The sequence below is a fragment of the Heteronotia binoei genome, chromosome 2, assembly GCF_032191835.1.
Source record: "Heteronotia binoei isolate CCM8104 ecotype False Entrance Well chromosome 2, APGP_CSIRO_Hbin_v1, whole genome shotgun sequence".
Lineage (NCBI taxonomy): Eukaryota > Metazoa > Chordata > Lepidosauria > Squamata > Gekkonidae > Heteronotia > Heteronotia binoei.
In genome coordinates, this window is record NC_083224.1 from 80,763,506 (window position 1) to 80,782,617 (window position 19,112).

Sequence of the window (19,112 nt, forward strand, 5' to 3'; positions counted from 1 at the left end):
ACAGGCAGTTCCTCAGGGGCCAGACAGAAGCCCTCTGGGGGATGGATCATGCCTGCGGGCTGGAGATTTGACACCCCTGCTCCACTCTGTAAACCTGATCTTGTGCTGTTTTAAACAGTGGCAACAGACCTCAGCACCTCACCCTCAGTAGTGTTGTGAGGGGAAACCACATCACACTCTAGTCTTAGGATGCTGCTATTCTGGTACTACTGAAAACTGCTCCACAGTATAGAACTACTATGCAGTAGGATGTGCATTTGTTTCCAAATAAATTGTGAAGGACTCGTTTACTCCATTCATTTGGATAATCAAACCAAATGAGAAAGTAAAGAATGCACAAATGCCAGTTTATTGTTCTGCGCCAGAGTTTTTTTCCTCATCTGTTGCCACCTGTTTCCTTCCATTTTTGCCTGCAGTTATGACTGGAGTGAATGCTGCTGGTTGCAGCATGAGGTAGGTAGGGTGCTGCTAGGTTGATCAGTTGATGGTGAGTGAATCCCTCCAGACCTCAAACACCATTTCTGAAGCATCTCTCTTCAGTGCACCCTGGGGAATGTAGTCCTTGGGATGTCCGTGTGATATAAGCAGGTGCTCTGAGGGTTATGTTGCCAGTTTGGTGTGGTGGTTAAATGCGTGGAATCTGGGAGAACCAGGTTTGATTCCCCACTCCTCCACATGCACCTGCTAATGTGACCTTGGATCAGTCATAATAGCTCTTTCAGAGCTGTTCTGCTCAAGAGCAGTTCTCAATAGAGCTCTCTCAGCCCCATCTACCTCACAGGGTGTCTGTTGTGGGGAGGGGAAGGGAAAGGAGATTTGTAAGCTACTCTGAGACTCCTTTGGTTAGCAAAGGGTAGAGTATAAATCAAATCTCTTCTACTACTAGGAGGTCAGAGAAGATGTTCCCATCCAACAGTTGGAAGGCTGGCATCACTGCAGTGGCCACTATGTACAATATAGTAAGATAAGGCACAGGGAAGAAAGAACGCTAAAAGGGAGCAAAAGCAGCATTATTTCCAGTTGGGACAACAGATTAATGCAATAGGAAAGGAAAATAAAAACAAAGAATTTACAGCTATTACTGTACAGAAAGCTTGGATAGACAGCATGATTTCTGGAAACGAGCATTAGCAATCCATGGCAAGTAATATAGTATTTTAAGGCCCATGTTGGAGTATCTGCATTGACAGTCTTGTTTTAACAATATAGTAGGGGAAGTGGAAGGATCTGGAAAGGGCATGCAACTGTAGCTACTGAAAGCTAGAGGATACAATCCGTGGCCTAAACAGTGTGTAGCCTATTGTTGCTGCTAAAAAATCTTAATGGAAGAGGGGTGTGCCTGGAATGACTGCAAATGATTGTTGCATATAGGAGATACATGGAGGGTCCTTGAATATGGTTAGCTATGGAGAAGCTATCTGTCCCTTTTAACCCAGTACTGGCAACATCCAGACTTTTTCTTTCTCAAACAAATTAACTGAAGGAACAGTACACAGTAGCAACTGCTTCTCATTCCTTTCCATATATGGATTTTGTTGTGAATTCAAAATATAAACTCTGAAAATTCAGTAATTACTGAATGTGAGACACAAGTAATTTAGTTTACAGAATGGGGTGTAATATTTCTGGAGAGAGAGGGAGTGTGGTTGTCTCCCTATTCTATCTGAACACCCTGCAAACTGTACTTCTAATTCAACTGAATCTAACAAGATTTATGGACAGCTTTTTTTCCTAATGTGAATGCAGATGAGTTTAAAAGAAATTAGTATTCAGAATTTACATACGAGCAGAGAAATTACTGTTACATAAATTAAGCCTACTCTTCTGCAAAATGAATAACATTTGATATGTAAATACTTATTTTGAAGTTTGGATGCTAAAATATTTATATCACATTCTATTGTCAGTAATTTCTTTGATGCAAGGACCTGTCTGCTAATATAACATGATCTTGTGTCAGTGTTGGTAGAAGGATCCTTGAACTTGGACTGAACAGGAGCTGGCAGAACTGAATGGTAGGATCCAACCCATAGTACAGCAACTGGCAAACATTACATCCAGGGCTTTTTTTGAGCAGGAATGCACAAGAAGAGAGTTCTGGCTATCGTGCAAGGAGGTGTGGTCTAATATGCAAATGAGTTCCTGTTGGGTTTTTTCTTTAAAAAAAACAGCCCTAATTACAGCTAAACAAATTGCAGGACAAAATTTACCATCGGTATTATTAATTGGCTCTGAAAAGAGAATATTGCCAAATCAATTAAATATGATTTTTACTGGTAGAAGGTGATTTCTTAAGCCTTGATAAATATTAAGTATTTTCAACTCTTGTCTATTGGCTATGAGCCCAGAAAGATGTGACAACTAGATTGATAACGTGTAGAAAATTGCATATACTCTTAAATAATCTGAAAAAAATTAATAATAACCAAATTGAATTTGATATGTGCTATACTTCACTTCAACAAGTTTTGACTCTTATACTTTATACTGGGGCACTGGGGCAAGGATTTCAGACTCCAATCCTTGGATTGTTGAAGTTGCGTCTTCAAAGGGATGACATACACACCTTTGTTCTTAGTGTACTCATATGGAAGAGTTCTAGCTTCATGAGAAAAGTATTTTAGGATTGGGGCCTGACTTGCAGAAAGAACTTGGCTTGGCTTTGCCTATCATGCTGTCTTTTTGTAAGCAAAAGCCATGGAGTTTAGATAAAGGATTCAACACATTAAATATTGGAAGTGTCATTAACAGAAAGCTTAATGGAGCTTAATGACATTCATTCTTTAATTTTTTTTTAATTTAATACACACACACACACACACTGTGGCTAATAGCCACTGATGGACCTCTGCTCCATATTTTTATCTAAACCCCTCTTGAAGGTGGCTATGCTTGTGGCCGCCACCACCTCCTGTGGCAGTGAATTCCACATGTTAATCACCCTTTGGGTGAAGTACTTCCTTTTATCCGTTTTAACGTGTCTGCTCAGCAATTTCATCGAATGCCCACGAGTTCTTGTATTGTGAGAAAGGGAGAAAAGTACTTCTTTCTCATAGTTAATATAATAAGAAATAATAAGAAACTCATAGTTAATATTATACAAAATCTAAATATTTAGTTGGTACTTTTCTGTCTTCAGAAACATCATTATTTACATACTCAAAAAAATACCATTTTCCATCAAAATTGTTTTTTTTTTTTAACTCAGGATTTTGTTTGCAGTTTCTGAACTGCAAGTTTGTCCCAAAATTGCCGTCCCTAACTTTTGCAAACCAGCATCTTAATGTAGGGATCTTCTTGGTTTTCCAATATTTTGCTAACTCTATCTTCCCTGCTACTAATAACAGTGAAATAAGTTCTGCTTGTAAAGATCTGTACATGCGGTCTGGCCAGTAATTTCACTCATTAATTTTCTGAAGTCAGAGCTGGGCCCTCCTACAGCTTCAGTTTGGGTATCAGCTATGTTCCTACAACTCCCCTGGCCTCAAAAGAGAAAGTGTTTACTTGAAAGTAAGGCAACCATGAATGTAAGAGGAACCCCCTAAAAAGTTAATTTAAAAAGGTAAATGTAGTCTCCTGTGCAAGGGCCAGGCAGTTTCTACTCAGGGATGATATTGCTTTCGCAACGTTTTCACAGCAGACTTTTTACATGGTGGTTTGTCTTCCCCAGTCATCTACACGTTCCCCCCAGCAAGCTGGGTACTCATTTTACCGACCTCGGAAGGATGGAAGGCTGAGTTGACCTGGAACCGGCTACCTGAACCAGTTTTCGTTGGCATCGAACTCAGGTCGTGAACAGAGGGCTCGGACTGCAGTACTGCAGCTTTACCACACTGAGCCATGGGGCTCTTTAAAAAAAAGTTATATGCCAGAGGTTTTTTTTAAAAAAACCTGGACATAACTGTAACTTGTATGCAAAAGTAAGATGGTCCCTTCTTTTATGGCAGACCTGGGGAAAAGAACCCTAGTCTTGGAGTAAATACTATATATACATTTATAGGGGGAAAGTGAAGAGCTCTATTTTTTGTACACTTTATGCTACATTAGAAAGATGCATGGATACATCCTATGTTTTGTATACCAATATAGACAAGGGTGCTTGTTGGAAATGAAGTGTGTCTTTGCGTGTAAATGTAATATGCTTACATATTAGTGGGAAAGGATCAGGCTCCAGCTGATGTGCCTTCTAGGAAAAATTGTCAATTCTTTATAAAATGTTTGGCTCTCTACCAAAGTACAAAATATCTTCTAAGAAACAGTCTTGAAGGAATGCTTTATTTTAATTCCATTTGTCCCTCACTTTTGTTGAATTTAAACATAGTCTATCTATGGAGATACTATGTGGCTAGACTGTTTTTTTAAAGTCACTGCTCAAATTAAATGTCACTAAGAATGTTTCCATAAATTTCAGTACCAGTTTCACAATGAAGGTTATACATGGAAGGGCTTCTTTTCCTCCAGGTAATGAAACAATTGGTAAGAGTAGCATAGATAGAAGCTAAACCTGCCCAGAAATATCTCCATATGGTTGGATTTTGGCTTTTGTTCAAAACCTTGTTAAAATTCAGAGATTCCATCTTACTGCAGATGCTTGCTGGAACTAAGCTCTATAGCAGGAGTGTCAAACTCATTTGTTACAAGGGACGGATTTGGCACATATGGGACTTTGTAGGGCCGAGCAATGCATGTCATTACATGTGATGCCAGGTAGTGGAGATATAAACTTTATAAAGGAGATAAACACAATATTTTTAACTTAAAATACAAACATGCTTAAAACTCTTGGGATATTTTGTTTAAAATGGAAAGGTGGGGGAATGTTGGGGTTTGGCAATGCAATTTTTAAAATAAAACATGAACAAAAAGCACAAGGATCACAGCAGAAACTAAAAATATATAATGCTCTGAATCTAGGAAACGTGAAATGACTGGCATTGCAAGCTTCTCTCCCCCCTCCCCAGCAGCTTGGAGAATGCATTTAAAGTTAAAGTTGCTTTCTTTCCACCTGTCCATCCCTCCCCTCCCTCTTCCTTCCTCCCTCTCTACAGCTCTCAAACATCTGATGTTCATGTCTTGCAGCTCTCAAACATCTGACACTTATTCTCCATTACTGCATTTCCCAGAAAAAAAGCCCAGGGTGTTATCGATATTCTGATGACATCCAGCTGTATCTGTTAATAGATGGGCATAGCCCCTAAAAATCTAACCGAAGGGCTGGGGGCTGTGGTTAGTTGGCTGGTTGAAGCAGAGTTGGCTGAGACAGAATCCATCCAAGGTGGAGGTTCTATGGCTAGGAGGGGGTTTCAGGATTGGGGTGCCAACTTCCATTCCTGGATTGTGAACCACTAACACTGACATCCACTATTCTCCATTGTTAAGAGTCTGGGCATGTTTCTGGATGCTACCGTGTTGATGGAGGTCCAGATCGTGAAAGTTGCCAGGCTGGAATTTCTCCAGTTTTGTCAAATTAGGCAGCTGTCCCCCTCTGTGTCTCACCCTGACCTAGCCACAGTAATCCATGCAATGGTCACCTCTAAGGCTAGACTACTGTATGTTTTATATGTTGTAAGCCGCCCTGAGCCACCTCGGTGGGAAGGGCGGGATATAAATCAAAATATAAATAAAAAATAAAATAAACTGTAACTCACTCAATGAAGGACTACCCTTAAGACTGATCCAGAAGTTACAACTGGTCCAGAATGTGGCAGCATGGATTCTCACTGGAACCCTATTAACAGAGCACATTAAACTGGTGCTCTGCTAGCTACACTGGCTCCACGTTGAATACCATATCAGGTTTAGGATTCTGGTATTAACCTTTAAGGCCATAAACAGTCTGGAATCAACATATCTACAGGACCGCCTCTCCTGGTAATCTCCCCCCCTCCCCCAAAAAACATTGCACTCAACTGGTGGAGGGGACTTGCTGGTGATCTCTGGCCTGAAGAGTGTTTGACTGTTCTTGACCAGAGTAGGGGTGTCAAGTCCTACTTTGGTTGTGGTTGGGGACTCCATTCATGTGCAAAGTGCACACGAGTCATGATGACATCACACAGCTGTTGCACCAGGGATGCTCTAGGATTTGGGTTTTACCCTGAATGCTACCATAGAGTACCATAGTTTTACCCCAAATGCTAGAGCGTTCCCAGCAATGTGCCCTGCACAGTGATGTCACTTCTGGGTGATGTCATCATGCTGGGCATGTTGCGCAATGACAGAGCTCTTTGGAGGTGACTCACTCGGTGCTGGCAGGTTGGGGGGGAGCGCCAAACTGGGAGATTCCCTGCCCCCAGCAGGAGCTTGAGCAACCAACAAAGAGCTATGTGGATAATGGAGCAGGGAAATAGGGAAAAACCCTCCACGAAAACCAGCCTTAACAAATATAAACAAATTTTGTGTTTCATTGATACTTATGAACATACGAATTCACAAATTTACAACATAAGAGCAGTGCATAAGGAACAAAAGCCAACCCCCAAAGTCACTCCAAAGGCAATAATTGTCCAATATTCTTCCAAGGCTGGGCATTGACAAGAATTCCAAAAGAAAAAATCCTGTGAGGAGAACCACACTCCAAAGAATATTTCCATAAGGCAGTCTTTCAAGGAGACCTATGCTCCGTAAAATTCTTCTTGTTGTGCAGCATGTTGTATGATGCTGACTATCAAGTTTATTAACCCTGCAAATGGAGAAAAAATTAGATTATAACATTTTTCAAACTGCAGCTCAAAACAGCTGATTTATGCAACAATATGCAAATGTGAGATCTGGTATGTACACTGGCACCTGTGGTATTGTATTATATGTTCTCCAAGAGAGCTGATCTCTGCCAGCTGGTGATCAGTTTTAAAAATGGGAGATCTCCAGGTCCCACCTGGAGACTAGCAACCCTAGGCAGAGATGTCCTACCAGGCCTATGGTTGAAGACAGCAACTTTTTTAAAATTAGCCAGCCCCTTTTTTCCACTCAGCTATGTTTGCCAATCCCTAGGCCCTGGCAGGGTTTTTCAGGGGTTCTCCCCATGGTCGGACAACAATGATGTCCCCAATGAAATGATGTCACTTCCTGGCATCATCACATCAGGAGTAACCTAGAACACCCCCAAAATCCCCTTGCCAGAGCAATGAGCGGACCTGGCAACCAATGTTCTCTCTAAGCTGCAAAGTTCTCTCTAAGCTAAAATTCTACCGTGTGAGTTACTGGCATTAAAGTTGTGAGCTACTGCATAAATTAGTGTGCTCTTGGGTCATCCTTCCTAAACTAACAAAAATGTGTGAGTGAAGGCTAAAATCTGTGAGCTAGTTCACACTTCAGCTTAGAGGGAACACTTGCTGGTAACCCTACCACTCACTCCCGTTTAGGGTAAGCAAATTAACTCAGACGTCATCTGAAATTGTCACTGAAATTGCCGCTCCACCCAACCTCCTCCACATGTATGGCCCCTCCTTTCCTCACCGCTTTGGCTGCCGCCGCTCTCCCCACACTCTTGCCGCTCCCTGCTCTCACCGCCCCATTTTCACCACCCCCTCTCCCTGCGGCTCTTACCATTCCACTCTCGCCACCCCTGCTCTCCCCGCTCCGTTTTCGCCACCCCCTCTCCCCGCTGCCCCGTTTTCACCGCCCGCTCTTCCTGTTGCGCTCGCCACTCCGTTTTCGCCACTGCTAACTCTCACCACCCCCGCTCTCCCCACTGCTCTCGCTGCCCATTGTCACCACCCCCTGCTCTCCCCGCCCATTTTCGCTGCCCCGCTGCTCTCGCTGTCCCGTTCTCACCACCCCTCGCTCTCCCCGCCCATTTTCACCACCCTGTGCTCTTGCCGCCTTTGCTGCCGCCACCACTCTTTTTAAGTGTGTGACGTCATGTTGGGCCCCAGGGCCCCTCCACCCAAAATTTTAATCCCCCCCCCCCAATTTTCTGGCTACAGGCCTGCTTACTGTTTAAACGTGTGTTTGTAATTTTGAACTCCGTCCTGAGCTGGGAGAGGGTGGTCTAAAAAGCTAATAAATACTACCTGCCTTTCCAGGCAGCTTTTCTATAATTTTGAAAGTGATTCGACTGTTTGTGTTTAACCACATGTTGCTTTTGTGGGTTTCAAAAGCACGCTGTTTCCTAACTTCCTGATTTGTCAGAAAGAGTCGACTTCTTTGGGCACCAAGAGGCCAGTTTCGTGCAGCAAAGCAGACTCAGTCTCGCCGCCTGAAAAATTAATCGCTTGCTGGTTTTTCTTTTCCAAGGAATCCGCCCGACACCTCCTCAGAAGTGCCACGTGCTGCTCTCACAAACCATGCGCGCGTGTATGCATGTTCTTGTGCATGTGCGCTCACGTATAGGGCCATGTGAACCTGCCTCAGGAGCCACTGGCGGAGTCTGTCTCCGCTCACAAACCACGACGAGGCCTCCGAGCCTGAGCTGTGCACTGACTGGAAGGCCTGATCTGAACCGTCCTACCCAGGCCCCTTCGGAGCTGCCAGAGACGGGTATGGGGAAGATTAACCAAACGGGGCTCTGCGTCTTTAAAAGTCCCTTTGTCTCCGAAACCTCCTTATTTACCCTCCTGTGACTCAACCAAACTTAGCACGATTCACAAAGACTTTGCATATCGCGGCTCTCGGGCGGAGCCAGTGTATTCTCCACCTCCTCCTTCGAGCGTTTGCTCCTTGTCTTGTATTCTTGGCCAGAGACACTGTGGAGGCTCGCCCCCTCCATAAGTGCCGTTAATTAGCACTTCGTTAACCAGAAAGGGAATTCGTGCTTTTCAGCTACGCTGTTAAAATAAGCTGCATGGAAAGAATCTCCTGAAATAACCCCCTCCCCTCCCACACATAGCTTCCGACGCGTCACTAGCGTAAATTAGTGAAACGATTCCCGCTCTTTCCCGTTACGCATTTGGCGTTAAGAAGAAAAAACGGTCAAAGAAAACTGCCAGGAGCCTCCTTACGCAGGGAGCCTAAACTAGATCGTTGAATGGCGAGTAGACGTACGGCGCCACCAGCCGAAGGTGGGAAGGAAAGAATGTGTGGCGTGCGATTCGGCCAATGACAGTCCGGGGCGGGGAGTGGTCATCAGCCAATGGCGGGGAGGGGGCGTGTCAGGCACCGGTTGGGGTGTCTCGCGCTTGGTGACAGCTCGCGCGTGCTGATGATGGCGGTAAATAAAGGGGCCGGAGGGAGGCGGGAGCTTTATCCCCTTGGGGCTCAGACCCTAAACGGGGGGAGGGAAGGACCCGTACCTGGGTTGGAGCGGGGGGCCTCACGTGTGACCCAGGGAAGGGGGGGGCTTGACCCCCGAATTGGGGTGGGAGGTTCGAGGGTGCTCCACCCCTTGGGGGCTTAGATTCTAAAGTGGAGGTGTGGGATTGTGTGGCTTAAGCCTTGCCTTTGGCCTGGAGGGGATCTCAGATGCCCCTTTGGCCAGGCCGACAGAGGGGAAGAGATCTCGACCCCCCCCCCCTTCTTGAAATAGTGGAGGGTTTGAGGAAGACCCTTAACACCCCCCCCCCCACTCCTCACAGTAACCGATATGGAAGGTTTCGTGCACTAAAATGTGAGGGGGGGCGTTGACCCCTTGTGAGAGGGCTCTTGCCTGGTGTGAAGGCTGGAAAGAGCATCAACACCAACTGAAAAGGAGGAGAGTTGAGAAGACTTACCTTACGCCTCTGGCTGGACAGGCAAAGATACTAGCTTTAAATGCTTAACAACGGACTTCCACCCCGGTTGGATGAACAGAGATTATAGGGTCGTGCCCTACCCTTCTGTGGACCTAGGGGCATATCAAACTCGCAGGATTGGTGTGGGGAGCCAGAGGGCTCAGCAGGGGATAAGTGTGTGTGTGTGGGGGGGGGGGGGGTGCCGTCTTCAACTAACTGAGAACAATATAGGAAATAAAGCTAAAGCAATGTCAAGGGAGAGAAGAACTAAAAGCTGGATGTGTGTGGTGTAGTTGCTGAACAAGGAGCTGTTTGAGAGTGAGTGTAGTGAAATTAATAGGGTCCTCCATTGCTGGGAAGCAGCAGGAGTTCAAAGAAGTACTGAGAAGTAACCAGAATGGAGCTAGGACTGTAAGGAGTAATTATATTATTGGAGGTATTAGCATGGGCAGTGCTGAAGATAACTTGGATAGTGATGGGCAGTAGGGTGGTAGATATTGATGCTGCTAAGCTGCTTGTAGTTCTTTGTTTGCCTGAAGTAAGATGTTTAGGTGGTTCATTTCAAGTGTGATGTTACTAACTTTTCCTCCCTTTCAGAGTGTTGTCCTCTTAATCATTGATTTTTTTTGTCCTTTAATCTTGTAGCATTTCCTTCCTCCTGTGTCAAATTAAATACATTAGTATGAAAATAATTTGACAAAAAGAGTTTTACTGTTGCTCTTGTGACTGTGTGCGTAGCAGTGCTGGTGAAGTTGTTTGAGAGAAAATCATATGATGGAACTTGGGTGTCCCTGGTGTTATTGCAAATGAGGATATTTAGCCTTATGAGATGTGTTCAACTTTTGCAATAACTCCTCTGCAAATGCTGTTTGTCATACAACAGTTATGCTGTTGAAGGCAATGCTGTTACACTGCCTTCATATATAAAAAGAATGGAATGGTAATCGTTTTTCACACAGTGCTGCTGATAAAATGATCCTTATTTTAAATGTTGTATACCTTATCTCGTGAAAGTTAAAGAAAAGTGTTATATTTTAACAAACTGTTTCTTAAAAAGCTTCAGCACATGTGAAACAAATGAAGTTTGTTGAAGTTTGTTTCCCCTCCATAAATTGATTAGTTGTTTTGTAGAATGAACATATCTTGAATTGGTAGCATATTACATAAATGAGCCTTTTGCAGTCACCTGCTGAATGTAAAGACAGCGGGGTTAAGACTGGGGTTCTAGCCATTTAAGATACTGCTGGATTCCTGATGCTTTACTAAGAAGGAAGAAAGAGCATTTCATTTACTTGGTATCAGGGTGTGTTGTTTTCCTGGGGGAATACTGTGGAACAGAGTTCTGGAACCTCTTGCACAAACAAAATTCTCAAAAATGTTTAAATGTTCAGGGAGGCATCCATGTGTTTCTCCTTCTTTTCCCTCTTGAGAGTTCCAGCACCTTGGGATGTTCCAGGAAAAAAGCTCCGCTTGGTATGAAGTCCCCCCCCACACACACATCAGTTCTACACTCATTGTTTTTTCAGGTGGTGCAGAAAATAGTAAAACAGATGCCAGGTTAGGTATCTCTGTTTCTTTATATTGCTGCTCTTATTCTCTAGAAGCCATATTTTGTTGGTGGTGATCACATTTAAAAGAAAATTGCAGTGTAAGAAGGCAAAAGTAGTTATTTTTTTGTGTGTGAAACAAATTTGAATTTAATGCTATTTTGTTTAATTACTTGTAGGTCCCAAGCTTAATTTAACAATTTTGTTGGGTCGGTGGCAATGTTCGCTCTAAACTGTGGAGTCTTGTGAGCAAAAATTCTACTTAGTTTGCTCTGAGGCCATTTTTCCTGAGCGAAGAAAAAAATGTGTGTTGGAGGCTAAAAAACTGTGAGCTGGCTCATGCTAATTCAGCTTAGAGGGAACACTGGTTGGTGGTACTTGTGCACAGAATCTTAAAGCTAGTGATTTGAATCAGATAAGTCCTCTTGTTCCTTTAAGGGTCTAAAAGTTATTCAGGATCCAAGTAAAAAAATACTAAGTGCATATTTAAAAACAATTCTAGTCATTTACCAGGCGCTGCTGATTGAAGGAATCACGATTTCATGCCATTTTATTTGTAACTATAGACAAGGAAAGTAGACTTCTCTTTTCAAAATGTAAATGTGCTGTCTAGTAACTGATGCATTTATCTCTGATATAATGGCAAAACTGATGTATTTATCTCATTGATGTATTGATTTCATTGACTTTATCCTTTAATATATATGGCAGCTACTTTAAAAATATAAAACCTAATTGCAATGCCAAACTCAAGCTGCTAAATTTCAGATGCACTCTAAGGTTTCTCCAGGGATCTGTTGCCTTTGGGTAGCGGTGTTATTAAAGGAAAACTGAATAGAACACCTCAACATTGGCACATGTGCTGTAGTTGAGAGAAGATGAATAAATCAGTTAAAGTAAACCTTTTATTTAATTTTGTACATTAGCTATTGAAAATCAGATAAAAATGATCTGTCTTATGGTGAAAAATTTCCAGCTTCTAGGCATTTGCTGTATTTTTGTTTTTTTTTAGATTTCAGGGTGACCAGGCATCTGGGATTATTCTAGCCCTGCCTTAGCCATTAAAAGCCTACTTAACACATTTCATTGCGTCCTGGGGATCTGGCAAACATCCACATAAGCAGTGTTCCAGAAATGGAGTATAGGAACTGAGAATGCTTCTATATGCATTTGTCTTTATTTGAGGTACTAAGAAGGCATTATCAGGAGACAGTCCCAACACTGGGAATATTTCTTTTTTAAAAATATTGATATGCCACCTTTCTCCCCAGATAACTGGGACCTGAGGCAAGTGAAAAAACATTGGGGAAAAAACACCTAGAATAAATAAGCATTAAAACAACACAGACAATAACAATCGTTAGTTATAATTCTCATTTAAGAGACTGCTGCCCATCACAAAGGCATAGCAATCGTTTGGACATCTCTGCTGTCAAGGGACACCAAAAGTCCATTTAAACAGTCCTGGCAGTTGTTACAAAACTGCATCAAAGATTAAGCTCTCCTAGGTTCCTCTAGAACAGGGGTGAGGAACCTCCATCCCGACGGCCATATACAGCCCTTGAGGTCATTTGGTATGGCCCTTGGGGATTGCTGGACCGAACCAAGCCATGTGGTAGCCTCCCGGGGCCTGGCTGGCCAGCCAGAATTGCTGCAGGGCCTGGAAAAGTTACTGTCACAGTTCAGTTTGCACTTGATTATCCCAGATGGTGTGACCTAATATGCTAATATTAGGGGATGTGGTCTAATATGCTACTGAGTTCCTGCTGGGCTTTTTCTACAAAAAGCCTTGGATATATGTATTTGCCTAGGGCGGTGGGCCGTGTGTGTGTATGTGACAGATTAGGCTCTCCCCACATGACTTCAAACAGAAAAACAATTATTTGCATTAATTTTGCTGGCTTGAATCATTCTCCCTCGGCGGAGCAGTGTTTTTTAAGTTGATAATTTTTATGGCCTGTGAATGATGTTATAAATATCCATATGGCCCTTGGCAGAAAAAAGGTTCCCCACCCCTGCTCTAGGGTATCATCCCAGAGGATGGGAGCAGTCAATGAAAACCCAGTAATTGAGCAGCAAGTACTCACTCATTTGGGGAACACATGTTCAACAAATGTTACTATAGTGTTCAGTGAAATAATCATGCGGGCTCATAGGGAGTGAGGTCATGTCATTCTTCAGGTATATATGTCTCAGGCCATGAAGGGCTTTAAAATTAAGTACCAGAACCTTCAACAGAACCCAGAAACAAGATGGCAGTCAAGTAACAGATTTTAAAATAGAAATAAAATGTTCCTCTGGTTAACATCTGATATTATATTGGGTAGCCACATTCTGTGCCAGTTGAAGTTTTTCAGATATTTTCAAGGGCAGCCCCATGAACAGGATGTTACTCAGTCAGCATGGGAAGATACATGGTCTTCAGAGGGGTACATGTTTTGTGCTGAGTGCTGCTGGAAAAAGCATATTCTTAGTCATCTACTTCTCTAATAAAAGAATGATAACCAACAAGACCTGGGAGACCATAACAGATAGCTTTAGGGATCTGGACCCTATCCACAGTAAAGATCATATTCCCATCAAACACAGACACCTTGCTGACCAGCATCACCTCCATCTTGTCAGGATTCAGACATTTCATTATGGCAATCGAGACCTAGCCTTAGACAGAGACTGCAGCATCCAGAGGCTTATTTAATGAGAAGTATAGCTGTGTATCATTTGCATACTGGTGACATCCAGTTCCAAATGATCTTGTAGTATTCGCCATGACAGATCCCACATCATAGGCAACTTGTTTCCTCCAGCTACCTTCTGTATATCATTGGCTAAAAAAGACACAAACTATCTCAAGGCCACATCTTAAATTCCAATGCAACATTTTAAACACCTTCGAAGCAGCAGGTGAAAGATTACAGTATGAAAGATTACAGTTTGCAAATAAATAAAATCAAGGCAGTCTAGAAATGAGGCATTTGCCTAATCTAGCTCTCAATAAGAATCACAACTAGGAATGGCTAATGCCATTTCTGTCCTAAAATCAGGCCTGAATCCAGAATGAAATGAGTCAAGGGAAGATATGTCATCTAGGTACTTCTGGAGCTCCTCAACCACAATTTGCTTTAAAGAAAAATAGAAAGTGGCCTATATGTGGCCAGCATTTGAAAAACCTACAAGGGCTTTTTAAATAGTGATTTCATCATTGCCTGCTCAGTACTAGTGAGGTAAATCTCCACAACTAATTCTGCACGGTGGAATATAAAATGAGTCCTTTCAAGATTTCAAGACCCATGACTGGCAAGGGTCTAAGCCAAGCGTGTCAAACATGGGTTCCTATCAGGCCCCCGAGCAACTTCATCTGCTTCCTTCACCCTCTTTCTTGCTTCCTTCTGCATAACAGCTTGCTTTGCCAGGCTTGCTCAATCATACAGGAACTACAAAGCAAAACCTCTATTATTGGCTCCTCCTTTGGGGAGGAAGGGGGGGAGGCAAATCTTGCTTTGCCAAGCTCTCTCAACTGCCCAGTAGAGCTACTGAGCCAAGCCTCTCTTCCTTCTATTGACTCTTCCCCCTCCTGGTCCCCTGGGGAAGGAAGGAAAGAGTCAGAGCTTCCTTTGCCCAGTTTCCTGGAATCCATGGGAGAAATACAAAGAAAGCACCTTTATGGCCAACAAATGCTAATGTTTTAAGCATGTTTTATTTTAAGTTTTTTTTAAAAAAATCTTTGTGTTTGTCTGTGTTATTTATAAAGTTTATATCTCTGTTACCTAATCTTAAATAATTATACACATGGCCTGGCCCGACCTGATAAGGTCTCATTTATGTCAGATCCAGCCCTCATAAAAATGAGTTTGACACCCCTGGTCTAAGCTATACACTTTACAGAACTCAGAACCTTGTTGATAGTCTTCAAGGAGATCAAGCTGTCCTGAGTTAAATAGGGTCCTCACAGACCCTATTTAAAATGTTCACCCACACCCAGTCCCCACTAGCAACCATAGTATAAAGAGTGTAGTATTAGACACATTTTGGAATAAATGGTACCTACAACAAAACCTCCAGACTCAGTAAACATGCCCAGGTGCCATCTTATGTGGATGTTAGTTTAAGATTCTTTGGTTTAACAGTAGTGTGGAAGCTCAGAAATAAACAAACACAGGGATCTCTCAGTCTCCTTATGTGATTATTTTCTGGTTGTGTGCTCCGTTTAATTTCAATTTAACAGTAAAAATTGACGTTGCTGCCTGTCAATCTTCTGGCTCTCCCCTTCCAGCCACTGGCTGAGATACTGTGAAGTTATACAGGCTTTGAGTAGAGATGGAGAGGAGTGGAAATAATAAATCAGAAAGGGAGAAGAAACTGAAAGTGAGTACTGGGGCCTAAGTTAAGGAATGTGGAACAAAGGGGGACAGAGCAGGCAGTAGAAAAAAAGAAAGGAAAGGCCTGGAAAAGTAAGTATCAGTAAAGTAGAGTAGGAACCTAAAAGAAGGATGAGTAGGCCAGTGCATTGAAAGAAAAGCAGGGCATGAAAGGCGGGGAAGACTTAACGGGGCTTCCACTTCTTGATGCAGATTGATTTGCTATCACATGGATTTCGCACAAAGCAAGAAAAAGAAGGCCTGTCTTATTGGATGGGAAAGGTTGGGAGAGTCAAGAAAACAGAATTCCACATGTTCTCTCTGCTTCTGGGGGGCATAGTCATATCACCAATAACTGCCTGAAGCAAAATGTTCTCCAAGAAAATACAAAAGTCCCAGATTTTCCCGTTATGGCAGTGACTATTATGGCTTTGGCTCACTTGTTTGGCAGACAAACATATGCAAGTTTTAAACATAGCTACTTCTGTTAAATTTGAGCCATTTGCTAGTGGAGAGAAGGCATATAATGGTGACTTTTGACTGTATCATTATTCAGAATGTGGGGAGCAAGGGAGTAATAATGGTAATAAGAGAAAGAGTATTTGTGTAATCCATTGCCTGTAGCGCAAGTAATTGAGAAGAGTAAGTAGTAAGCAGAACCCAAAAGTGATTGCACCTAATGCTAGGTTAATGTAAGAATGCATGAGAAAATAGAGCTTTAGCAACAGATACCAGCCTTCTCTTCATAAAAGTACTCCCCTAAATTTTTTACAAATTACAATTATTTACATTATATTAGATAATGAGTGTCTTGTTAACGATACTGAATATGTAGGTTGTGGAATTTGAAAATATATGCCACTTGCTCCTTCATACTTCACTAGTTCTTTAATATATTTTCAGTAGAAAAGAGCAAGAGTCCAGCAACACCTTAAAGACTAACAAAATATGTGACAGATTATGAGCTTTTGTCAGTCACTGTTCACTTCTTCATGCCCTGCCATGAATTTTGTTAAGTCTATAAAGTGTTACTTGCTGGAAGGTGCCTGAATTTTTTTTTAATAAATGGATGTATTTAAGAATTGGTAAAAGATGAAAAGTTAGTATATGATTCATCTGGATTAGTTTTGTTTGCAAGGATTATCAGGGCTTGGTTTGGATGGTATTGGACATAGCTCCATGGAGAGTTTTTTGACAGAACAATGCAGTGTAAATAAAAATGAAGATAGTAAAGCCTTCATAAAATGTGTGATGAAGAATTTTTGCTAAGCAAAACTAATTAGAGACTTTAATTTTAGTTGTCTGCTATCTCTATATATGATAGGTTCTAGTTAATTTTTTTACCCCTGTGGATTGTTAGCAAGTAAGGCCAATTCTTCATTTCATGTTTGTTGTTCATTTGGAATTTATTTAGCAGTCTCTTTTTGACCTTATTGGGTTTTGTAGCTTAAAAAAATGGTTGTGCTGTGAACACCTTTTTACACAGTCATTTGAAAATATTGTGGCCCCCTGGATAATCTTGTGTAGTTAATGATCTAGTGTGTATCCCTGCCCTGTGCAGGATTCAGCATTCAGTGTGTACAGATAGGCACAAGGAAGGAAAGTTCTGGAAAGGTTACACTGTTGCAGCAAGAACACACAGGAATCTTGTGGCACCTTAAGACAAACAGTTTTTTTCTTGGACTCTTAGAAATACCACCATACTATTTTGTGTTTTAGAAAAAATCATCATTTCCTAAAAGCTGATTTCTGCATATGGCGGTGTTGAGCAAGAACTCAAGCTTTTAAAACTGTGATAAAAGAGAGGCTCTTAATTATGCTCTTTTTTTACAAGTTATGGTGGAGACAAAATATTTTAAGAATATTTTGAAATAAATTGGTAAACATGGCCAAATAGATCTGATTCTGGTTTAATTTTCAAATGAAGATGTGCAATGTAATATCTTTGAAATTCAGAGGTCAGGTTTTCAAAGCAGATTTAGTTGTGAACCAAGTTATTAAAACCTTACCAATAAGGACATCTGGGGTAAGTGTTGAAGTATTCTATTCATAAGAACATAAGAGAAGCCATGTTAGATCAGGCCAATGGCCCATCCAGTCCAACATTCTGTGTCACACAGCGGCCAAATATATATATATATATACATACATACACGCACACACATACACACATACACACACACTGTGGCTAATAGCCACTGATGGACCTCTGCTCCATATTTTTATCTAACCCCCTCTTGAAGGTGGCCATGCTTGTGGCCGCCACCACCTCCTGTGGCAGTGAATTCCACATGTTAATCACCCTTTGGGTGAAGAAGTACTTCCTTTTATCCGTTTTAACCTGTCTGCTCAGCAATTTCATCGAATGCCCACGAGTTCTTGTATTGTGAGAAAGGGAGAAAAGTACTTCTTTCTCTACTTTCTCCATCCCATGCATTATCTTGTAAACCTCTATCATGTTACCCCTCAGTCGACGTTTCTCCAAGCTAAAGAGCCCTAAGCGTTTCAACCTTTCTTCATAGGGAAGGTGTTCCAGCCCTTTAATCATTCTAGTTGCCCTTTTCTGAACTTTCTCCAATGCTATAATATCCTTTTTGAGGTGCGGCGACCAGAACTGCACACAGTACTCCAAATGAGACCGCACCATCGATTTATACAGGGGCATTATGATACTGGCTGATTTGTTTTCAATTCCCTTCCTAATAATTCCCAGCATGTCGTTGGCCTTTTTTATTGCAAACGCACACTGTCCTGACATTTTCAGTGAATTATCTACCACGACCCCAAGATCTCTCTCATGGTCAGTCTCTGCCAGTTCACACCCCATCAACTTGTATTTGTAGCTGGGATTCTTGGCCCCAATGTGCATTACTTTGCACTTGGCCACATTGAACTGCATCTGCCACGTTGACGCCCACTCACCCAGCCTCAACAGATCCCTTTGGAGTTTCTCACAATCCTCTCTGGTTCTCACCACCCTGAACAATTTAGTGTCATCCACAAATTTGGCCACTTCACTGCTCACTCCCAACTCTAAATCATTTATGAACAAGTTAAAGAGCATGGGACCCAGTACCGAGCCCTGCGGCACCCCACTGCTTACCGTCCTCCACTGCGAAGACTGCCCATTTATACTCACTCTCTGCTTCCTATTACTCAGCCAGTTTTTGATCCACAAGAGGACCTGTCCTTTTACTCCATGACTCTCAAGCTTTCTAAGGAGCCTTTGATGAGGAACTTTATCAAAAGCTTTTCTGGAAGTCAAGGTAAACAACATCTATCGGGTCTCCTTTGTTCACTTGTTTGTTCACCCCTTCAAAGAAATGTAACAGGTTAGTGAGGCAAGATCTTCCCCTACAGAACCCATGCTGAGTCTTCCTCAATAACCCGTGTTCATCAATGTGCCTACTCATTCTGTCCTTGATAATGGTTTCTACCAACTTTCCCGGTATTGAAGTCAGACTGACTGGCCTGTAATTTCCCGGATCTCCTCTGGAACCCTTTTTAAAGACGGGGGTGACATTTGCTACCTTCCAGTCCTCAGGAACAGAGGCAGATTT

At 42.3% G+C, this 19,112-nt stretch overlaps 1 protein-coding gene across 2 annotated transcripts in view; it reads left to right on the plus strand.

Annotated features, from left to right (window-relative positions):
* The first annotated feature begins 9,083 nt into the window (after positions 1–9,083).
* Positions 9,084–19,112, plus strand: part of USP49 (ubiquitin specific peptidase 49) — an 84,113-nt gene continuing 74,084 nt past the window's right edge. For both annotated transcript variants that reach the window (XM_060231410.1, XM_060231411.1), the window contains exon 1: positions 9,084–9,148. The gene's annotated coding sequence lies outside the window, so the exon portion shown is untranslated. The remainder of the gene's footprint in view (positions 9,149–19,112) is intronic.